Consider the following 10,733-nt stretch of genomic DNA (forward strand, 5'->3'; position numbering starts at 1 on the left):
ATATGAGGTGACCCCTGAAAGTTCATGTGTGAGAAAATGCAGGGATGTTCAGAGGCGAAATGATTAGAATAAGAGAGCTGTGATCTAATCGGTGGATTAATCCATTTGGTGGATTAGTAATTGGAATGGATTTATGGGAGCTAACTGTAGGTAGGTAGGAGGTGGCTGGAAAATTTTGGTCGCTGTTTGAGTCAGCTTTCTCACTGCTGTGACCAAGGGCTTATGGTTTCAGAAGTCTCAGTCCACAGATGGCCAACTTCATGCCTCGGGGCCCAAGGTGAGGCAGAACATCATGGCGGAAGAGTGCGGTGCAAGAAAGTGGCTCAGGGCATTGCACCAAGAAGCAGAGAGAGCTCTGCTAACTAGGACAAAGTATATACCCAAAGGCACAGCTCCAATGACTAACTTCCTACAGCCACACCCCACCTGACAACAGTTAAGTCCTATCAGGGGATTAGTCCACTGATTGGATCAAGGTTCTCATAACCCTATCATTTCACCTCCAAACCTTCATGGGTTGTCTCACCCATGAGCTTTTGGGGGGGATACCTCATATCTAAACCATAAAAAAACCTGACTAATGCAAGTCCTGAATTGATCAAGAAACTATCATGGCACTCTTTATGCACGCGGGTGATTGATAGCTATGTGGAAGAAGTCCCTCCAGGATCATTTTCATACATAGGAAATGTATGATGAGGATGGAAGTCTTTTCAATCGAGGCTCAAAAAATAAGGGAAAAAAAAGTCGGTTGGATTCCATAGAAAGATAATTCAACATAGAAAAGATAATATAGGATCCCCCAAACAAGGTATCTCAGAAAAATAGAAGTTCATCTTATGTAACGTGTATTTTAACTCTGTGAAAATAGAAAAGGGATCTCTCAGCAGTCCGAGATGAAACGTGGTGGCCTGAGACAAAGAGAAAGTATAAGGAAACCAATCACTGGCCACATCGAATTTTAAATGGCACGAGAAAACTCAGGCCGTGGTAAATATTCATGAACCCGGGAAGCCGGAGAAGGCAGAGTTCAAGAAAATGTGTTGGATCGACGAGAGAGCGTAGGTCTGGAGGACAGAAGAGGAAAATTCAGGGAATTCAGATCTGGTCTTTGGCAAGAAAGGGAGAGGAACAACTGTTACGTAATAATCAAAGACAAAATCGAGCACAGCACTCCTGAACAGAAAAAAAAAAAAAAAACAACCTCCAGGGTTCAGCTAGTTGTGGGCAAATTTCACAGAAAGAAACCAACTCTGAGCAGCTATCTATATATATATTCTTTATATTTAAGGATGAAGGAAAGATTCTTTAGGCATGGAGTCTCTATGAAATCGGTTACCTACAAAAACAGTTGGTTCACTGGCAAGATTTTTTCCTCTCTTTTTCAAGTGTGTCCCACGTGTCCCCTTTCCCTTTCCTCATTCTTGAAAAGGAAGAAATCTGTCCAGACTCCTGCCCACCACTTCCTCCTGGATCCTTGCTGTGGTTCCTTGTGGTCCCCCATACTTCCTAGTACCTACTGCCCATACCATATGGGTCACACAGCAGGCTCCTGGATTCCTGGTTCATAAACATGTTTTTTTTTTTTCTTGTTTACTTTGACAGTATTTAAATCTCATCCCTCCCTTCCTCCCTCCCTCCCTGCCTCTGTATATCCAACAAGTATTTATTGAGCATCTACTTTGCAAACTACTGCCTCAAGCACCACCCATATATCGACAACCCAAATAGACTGAGTTTCTACTTTTCATAGAACTGAAACTTGTTTAGGAACTTTCTTTTAGTGGGGAGGGGGGTTGGTTGTGAATATCATTAACAAATATTAATAAATTGATACAGCCAATAAGTCATAAAGAAAGGAACAAATATATGATTGATGCCGTGGTAAGTTCTGTGGAGGGGAAAATAAAGACAATGGGGAGGAGGCAAAGAACGCTTCTCTGCTAAGTTGATGTTTGCACAGAAACTCAGGAAAACTGAGGAAACAACCCAGGCAAAACTGTGGGGGAGGAGAAACTGTGATCATCCATGATCTGAACTTGAGGAAGAGGAGCAGGCAGGCTTCTCTGGCTGAAGCAGAGTGGGGAGGGGACAGGGGTTTGGGATAGGCGCTCAGACTGGAAGGTAGGTAGGGCTGAGACCACCAGGGCTATAAAGCAATGGTAAGGAGATGGAATTTTGCATCTGGGTGAGATGGGAATTGATCGCAGTGTTTTGAGCAGAGGAGCACATTTTGCATTTACATTTTAAAGTAAATTGCATCTACTCCATGGCTGCCATGTGAAAGACTATGTGGGCAGGCAAGGGGAGAACCGGGGAGAGCAGGAGGGAGGTATATAAAGATCCAAGAGGGCCGGGCACCTGTAATCCCAGCGACTCCGGAGGCTGAGGCAGGAGGATTGCAAGTTCAAGGGCAGCCTCAGCCATTTAGCCAGGCACACGAGAAAAGGGTGCAATCCAGAGACCAGGTAAGCGTGCATTATTTCAAGGTTGCTGCTGGTAAACTTTTTTAATAAGTAGAAGATGCACACTAACTTACTGATAAAAGTGTACTAGAGTAAATCTGCAAACCAGGAACCACGTGGGATCCGTTATCATGGTTAAGTATTGGGCACTGCACATAATTCTGCGAGCTAAACTTTTGTGCAATGGGTGGCACGCTGGGTTCCCTTTTGTGAGCATCAGCACGGACACAGGTGTGAGGTGTGACAGCGTTAATGTGACCACGAAGTCACCAGGCAGTTGGAAGAAGCTTCAGCTCCATTGTAATCTCAAGGGACCTTGATGTATGTGCAGCCCGACGTCAGCTGGAAGGTCACTCAGGGCGAGACGCACCAAGCAGTTGTCCAATCCTGAGCTTCCTTCCCCCTGAACCCCTTTCCCCTGAAGTGGCTCCTCCTCCCACCCCCACTGCCAAGTCCCACACATCCAGGAACTTTCTGAAAGCAGCTGCTGTCCAGTGTCACTCTTGCTGTCTGCAACGCTGATGTCCTTGGAACAGCAGCTGCAGGAATTCCATTTGCCTCTGATGGCGGCCCCTGGGGTTGGCTTTCTGAATGAATGTGGATATGGGCCTGGGAGTCCCTCCAGGAGGGTCCACCCTGCTCTGATTCTCTGATCACAGCAGCCCCCACGTCTATGGGCAGAGGGGAGTCACCAGACTCCAAAAGAGCTCAGGTGTTCTTGCTTTCCTGAATCAACAAGAAGAAAATCCCAGCAGGTCTCCGTTTTTATTTTATTAAAAGAGGTCTTTCACCTCTTTTGTTAAATTGGTTCTTAAGTATTTTATTTTATTTTATTGTTCAGGAATCTCCATATGGACTTCTAGAGTGGCTGCACCAATTTGAAGTATAGTTGTACCCTGTTCCCCACATCCTCACCTACATTTGTTCTTCTTAGGTACACACAAGACAGCCGAGTGTATTTGGGTGTACTACACACACATGGAGTATAACTTCTTCTAATTAGGATCCCATTCTTGTGGTGGTTCATGAGGTGGAGTTTTACTGGTGATGTATTCATATGTGAACATACCAAAGTTATTTTCAATTTATTCCACTGTCTTTCCTATTCCTTTCCCTTCGTTCCCCTTTATATGATGCACTGAGCTTCTATTCTTTGCCCTCCTCTTGTTGTGTTTTAGCATCTGAGTATCAGGGCAAACATTTGACCATGAGTTATTTGGGACTGGTTCATTTCCCTTAGTGTGATAGTCTCCAGATCCATCCATTTACTGACAAAAGACAAAAAGTCATTCTTTTTTATGGCTGAGTAATATTCCATGTTGCTAAACCACATTATCTTTATCCATTCATCTGTTGAAGACCACCTAGGTTGGTTCCATAGCTTAGCTATTGTGAGTTGAGCTGCTATAAACATTGATGTGGCACTGTCACCGTAGGATGCTGGTTTTAAAGCCTTTGAACATATACCAAGGAGTTGTATAACCAGATTAAATGGTGGTTCCATTCCTAGTTTTTTCAGGAATCTCCATATGAATTTCCAGAGTGGCTGCACCAATTTGAAGTATAGTTGTACCCTGTCCCCCACATCCTCACCTACATTTATTGCTTGTATTTTTGGCAATTCTGCCTAATCCAAGATAGGGAGATCTTTCCATTTTCTAAGCTCTTCTTCAATTTCTTTCCTTGGTGTTCCATAGTTTTCATTATAGAGGTCTTTCACCTCTTTAGTTAAATTGGTTCTTAAGTATTTTATTTTATTTTTTGAGGCTATTGTGAATGGGATAGTTTTCCTAATTTCTCTTTCAGCCGACTCATCATTGGTGTATAGGAATACAACTGATTTATGGGTGTTAAGTTTATATCTTGCTGCTTTGCTGAATTTGTTTAAGAGTTCTAGAAGTTTTTTGATAGAGATTTGGGTCTTTTAATATAGGATCATGTCATTGGTAAATAGGGATAGTTTGAGCTCTTCTTTAATTTCTTCCTTCCTTCCTTCCTTCCTTCCTTCCTTCCTTCCTTCCTTCCTTCCTTCCTTCCTTCTTTCCTTCCTTCCTTCCTTCCTTCCCTCCTTTCTTCCTTCGTCTAATTGCTCTGGCAAGACTTTCAAGGACTAGGTTGAAGTGGTGAAAGAGGTCATCTCTGTCTTGTTCCAACTTTTAGAGGGAATACTTCAATTTTTATCCATTCAGAATGATGTAGACTGTGGGTTTAGCATACATAGCTTTTACAATGTTGTATGTTTCTACTATCCTTAGTTTTTCTAGTGTTTTGAGTATAGATGGATGTCCTGTTTCACCAAACGCCTTTTCTGCATCGATTGAGATGATCACATGATTCTTTAAGTCTACTGATGTGGTGGATCACATTGATTGATTTCCTTATGTTGAACCAACCTTGCATCCCTGGAATAGAAACCCACTCGATCATGGTGCAGTATCTTTTGAATATGTTTTTGTGTGCAAGTTGCCAGGATTTTCTTAAGAATTTTTGCACTTATGTTCATAAGGGATATTGATTGGTCTGAAGTTTTCCTTCCTGGATGTGTCTTTGATTTTGGTATCAGGGTGATATTAGCTCATTAGAATGAGTTTGGAAGGGTCCCCTCCTTTTCTATTTCATGGACTAACTTGAGGAGGATTGGTGTTGATTACTCTTTTAAAGTCTGGAAGAACGTGGCTGAGAGTCCATCTGGCCCTGAGCTTTTCTTTGTTGGTAGGCTTTTGATGGCATCTTCTACTTAATTGCTTGAAATTGATCTGTTTAAGTTTTCTGTGTCCTCCTGATTCAGTTTGGGTAGTTCCTATGTCTCTAGAAATTTGTCAATGTCCTTCCCATGCTCTACCTCCCTACCCCATTTTAATTCACCCCCCCCTTACATCAGAGAAGACATTTGGCATTTGTTTTTTTGGGATTGGCTAACTTTACTTGGCATAATCTGCTCTAATGCCATCCATTTCCCTGCAAATGCCATGATCTTATTATTTTTTATTGCTGAGTAATATTCCATTGTGTATAAATGCCACATTTTTTTTTATCCATTCATCCACTGAAGTTTAGCTTTTGTGAATTGTGCTGCTATAAGCATTGATGTAGCTGTGTCCCTGTAGTATGCTCTTTTTAGGTCCTTTGATGGGGAAGAGGGGTGGGAGGGAAAGGGAGAGAGAAGGGGAATTGCATGGATGGTGGAAGAGAACCCTCATCATTGTACAAAATACATGTATGAAGATGTGAATTTGGTGTCAACATATCTTGTATACAGAGATATGATAAATTGTGGTATACAGGTGTATTAAGAATTGTAACGCAAATAATTATAATAATAATAATGAGAGCTCATGTAAAAAAATAAATATTTTTTAAAAAGAAATTTGTCTATGTCTTCAACCTTTTCTATTTTATTGGAATATAAATTTTCAAAATAGTTTCTGATTGCCGTTTGTATTTCAGTACTGTCCTTAGTGATAGTTCCTTTTTCTTTACAGATGGAATTTGAGTTCTTTCCTTCTTTCTCTTGGTTAGCTTGGCTAAGGGTTTATCGATTTTATTTATTTTTTTAAAGAACCAATTTTTTGTTTCCTTGATTTAAAATTTTTTTTTTGTTTCAATTTCATGGATTTTGTCTCTGATTGTAATCATTTCCTGTCTTTGACTGCTTTTGGTGTTAATTTGTTCTTTTTTTCCTAGAGTCTTGAGATGTAATTTCAGGTTATTTATTTGGTGACTTTCTATTCTTTGAATGAATGAGCTGAACGCAATGCCCTTTCCTCCTAGGAATGCCTCATACTGTCCCAGAGATTTTGATAAGTTTAATGTCGCTATTCTCACTTACCTCTAGGTGTTTTTTTTTATTTCACCCCCGATTTCTTCTGCTATCCATTGGTCATTAAATAGCATATTATTTAGTCTCCAGTGTTAGAGTAGCTTCTATTTTTATTTTATCATTGATTTCTAATTTCACTTTATTATGATCCAATAGAGTACAAGGTATTATCTCTATTTTTTGCTATTTTCTAAGAGTTGCTTTGTGGCCTAAGATATGGTCTATTTTAGAAAATGATCCATGTGATGCTGAGAAGAAAGTATATTCAGTCATTGAAGGATGAAATATTTTATATATATATGTCTGTTAGCTAAGTTATTAATTATATTTTTTAATTCTATAGCCCTCTTTTTTTTTTTTTAGTTTTTGTTTGGAAGATCTGTCCAGAGATGTGAGAGAGATATGTTAAAGTCATCCAGTGTTATTGTATTGTAGTATACTTGATTTGTGAAATTGAGAAGGGCTTGTTTGATGTACCTAGATGCTCCATTGTTTGGAGCATGAATATTTACAAATGTTTTATCTTGTTGATGTATCATTCCCTTAAGCAGTATGAAATGACCTTCTTTGTCCCTTCTGATTAACTCTGGCCTAAAGTCCACTTTATCTGATATAAGGATAGAAACCCCTGCTTGTTTACAAGATAACATGTGAGTGACATGTTTTTTCCTATTCTTTACCTTTGGTATGTGGATGTCTTTACCTATGAGGTGAGTCTCTTGGAGACAACATGTTGTTTGGTTTTGATTTTTAATTTACTCTGCCAGTCTATGTCTTTTGATTGCTGAGTTTAGGCTATTTACATTCAATGTTACTATTGGGAAATGACTTTTATTCCCTGTCATTTTTATTTATTTTTGATTATTGATTTGAAGTAGCTTTCCTTTGATTGATTATTCTTGAAGTGTAGCTCCTCAATTTCTGGTTTTCAATTTTATTTTTTGTTTCTTCTTCTTGAAATAGTTTACTGAGTATATTGAGTACTGCAGGCTTTTACTTATGAATTCTTTTAACTGTTGTTTATCATAAAATGGTTTTTTTTCATCATCAATTTTGAAGCTTAATTTTGTTGGATATAGTATTCTTGGCTGGCATTCATTTTCTTTCAGAGCTTGGTAGATATTATTTCAAGACCTTCTAGCTTTTAAGGTCTGGACTGAGAAATCAGCTGAGATCTAGACTGGTTTCCCTCCAAATGTGCCCTGTCACTTTTCTCTACAATGTGCCTTGGTGTGGGTCTGTTGTAATTTTGTATATATGGGGTCTGGTATGCCTCCTGTATTTTATTTTTCATTTCATTCTTAAGGTTTTGAAAAATTTTTGATATTATTTTATTGAAAAGATTGTGCATTCCTTTGATTTGTATCTCCAAGTCTTCATTTATCCCAATCAATATATTATATTTGATATAACAAATCCTGTTGTTCCATATTTTCTTGGAAGTTCCCTTCATGGTCTCTTAATGTCTTTTCTCCATGGTCAACATTATTTTCAAGATTATATATTTTGTCTTCATTGCCTAAAACTGTCTTCCAAGTGGTCTAGTCTGTTGGTCTTACTTTCCATTGAATTTTTTATTTGGTTTATGGATTTTTTCATTTAGAGGATTCCTGATTGATTTTTTTTTCAGAATCTCTATCTCTTTATTGAAGTGATCTTTCACTTCCTGTAGTTTCTCTCTGATTTCACTCTGTTATATTATCCTTTACCTTGTGGATCAGTTTCACTATGTACAATGTAAATGTCTTCTTGGAGTCTGTTATTGAAGTATTGTGGTTTACTGGGGTGATTTCTTCCCTTGCGTTTTCATGTTGTTTGTGTGTCTGCCTCTAACAGTGTGGATCTGAGGCAGTAGAGTTTCTACCCTGTGGATTCATACCGTCCCTGAAGGTTTCCAGGACCTCCCTGTTTAGGGGGAGACAAATAGTAACAACCACCAATGCAAATAATAGACAGCATTAAATCAGATAGTTTCTACGATGACATCTACAGTGTTAATGGTCACAGTGAACAGAAACAGTATGATCGGTTATTGCCCACAGTAAAAACAGTAAGTTTGCAAAAGGGTTTATCTTTTTTTTTTTTTTTTATGGTGAACAGGGAAAGAAGAGAACAGATACAGTATGTGTTGATTATGGGGGGCGGGGGAGAAAATAGGTGTAAAAAATTAAAGCAAGAGCAAAAGAGACAACAATAGAGATTAACTGCTAGCAGAAGGAAAGAGAGAAAGAGAATCCAGAAAACAGATCAGTGAGAAAAAAAAACATAAAATATAAACTCAAAAACCATAAAAATATGTTTAAAAATAAAAATGAAAAAATACATAGCAAAACCAAAATGTACTAGTCAAACATCCCAGCCCTCAAAAGACTGAGCCATAAAAAAATAACTGCCTTCAAAAAAGGCTGGAAATGTGAAAAAAGAAACACATATGTGTATGTGTATCAGTGTCCATAAACCATTCAGGTCACCATTAAACAGAGAAAAGGAAAAAAAAAAAAAGTTCTCAATGAAAAATCAAAGAATTTTTTTTCTGTTGGAGTTAAAAAAAAAAAATTCTCGGCTTCCTTTCAAGTCAGTATCAGGTGGGGTGGGCGGGGTGTGGGTCTCCTCCACCCTGGGGATGGAGCCCTGGGGGGTGGGAGGGGCTCTGGAGGCAGAGGCGGGGTTTAGGCCTGGGTAGGCTCCAGGTCCTTCGTTGGATGGGATGGGTCTGAAGACTCTAAATCAGCACACCTCCAGGGCCCAGCATCTGCCAGTCCACCTGGGAGACCCTGGGTTCCACTAGTGTGGTGCAGGAGCCAATCCTTTGTCCCCTCGGTCACCCACAGACCCTGCATTTCCTGGTCTCCAGGGTTCAGTCTGCAAACTCAATCACTGCCCACCAAGTCCTTTCAAATTCCTGGCCAGGTGTGTCCCTCAGTATGTCCTGCAGGCAGGGGGACTCAAGGGGACGGGGAGCTGGGTGGGTTTCCACGACCTTCATTCCCCTGTGTGAGCCCCTGTCTGCATCTGACATTCTCCTGGCCACTTAGGCACTCTCTAAGGTGTTTGATGTGAGTATTCCAGGCCAGTGTTTTGGTCCCAGCTTGGGCTTGCCAGGAGTCGGCTCCCACAGCTGCTGGGCCCCACGGTGCAGCTGTGAAATGGCCTCTTCCTCCATGGGCAGCTGGAGAGATAGATGCAGCTTCCTTCCCACACGAGGATACTGTGCAGAGTGCCTTTCAGGTTGGTGCGGCAGTGTCTTTGATCTCTGGTCTCTCTGTTCCCAGACACACCACCGACTTCCTAAAAATGCAGGTTCCTTTAATTCCCTTATCCCTCGGCTTTGCTCAGAGGAACGGGGTTGGGGGAGGGCCACTCTGGCTGGCACTGCCAGCAGCAATGGTGGCGTTGGGGATTTCTCCCTTATTTTATTATATCCAACCTCCTGAGTCCCTGATCTGCTTTGAATGTCCACTATTAATTCCATGTAACATCCCTCTTTTCTTTTCACCCACTTTACTAAGAAGCTGCCTTTCTGCTTTCTTGGTTTCATGCCACAGAGTGGCCAGTGTCCTCCATTCCACCATTTTGTTGGTTTCCAGTAGGTCTTGGTTTCTATTAATCCCAACACATTCACCCCATAATCCATTTGCCCTATATAACTGAACTTAATTCTGCCAGGATCCAGGTATTAGAAGTGTTGTCTGTTTTGTTTTTTACTGTCTTTATCTTCTGTATCATTACTGTTTTTACATAGAAGACAGAGGAGCCGAGGCCTGAAGGTATGAGCCACTTAGTTTGTTAAAACCAAGATGTCCCTTAGCTAGGAAAACAGTAGAGGCCATCCCAGGGTGGACAGGGATAGGACCAGGAGGGCATCCATTATCACTGCAAAGGAATCTCCAGAGCTGGATGCATTTCCAAACCCAGAATTAGATATACATGATTAGTTAATGAGGGAAGAGAATGAGCTACCATGTAGCCCACTTGAATTATCATAAAATATCAATTTTCTATGAACTAATGGGGGAAAGTCTGCTGTGCACTCCAGACACACACATCTGCTTTGTTTTAGAGATCAGCCGCACTTGGTATGCACTGGTGTGCTTATCTTTGGTTTTATACATCAATCAACACTTCAAGTTCAAGGCCAAGGATGATAGAGATGCCCAAGAATTAGCTAAGTTTGTAGATTGTAGAAATAAGGAAGTGTTTTTCTTTCTTTTTTTTTCGGGGGGGGGCTGATTTTAGCCTATAATAATAAAAATACACTCAAAGCATTGTTGTTTAAATTCTTGCAGGACTAAAAGGAAAATGTGACTGTAAATTTGAAACTTTCTGGCTCCATAATTACCTTTTTCCACTGGAGTTTACTTATACAATGAATTTTAAACACTTTGATGAGATGTTTAAAATACAGTAACTAAGTTATCGTAAAACATACTGTGTGTTGTTATGGAATT

This window comes from Callospermophilus lateralis, chromosome 19, assembly GCF_048772815.1.
Source record: "Callospermophilus lateralis isolate mCalLat2 chromosome 19, mCalLat2.hap1, whole genome shotgun sequence".
In the NCBI taxonomy this organism is placed as follows: Eukaryota; Metazoa; Chordata; class Mammalia; order Rodentia; family Sciuridae; genus Callospermophilus; species Callospermophilus lateralis.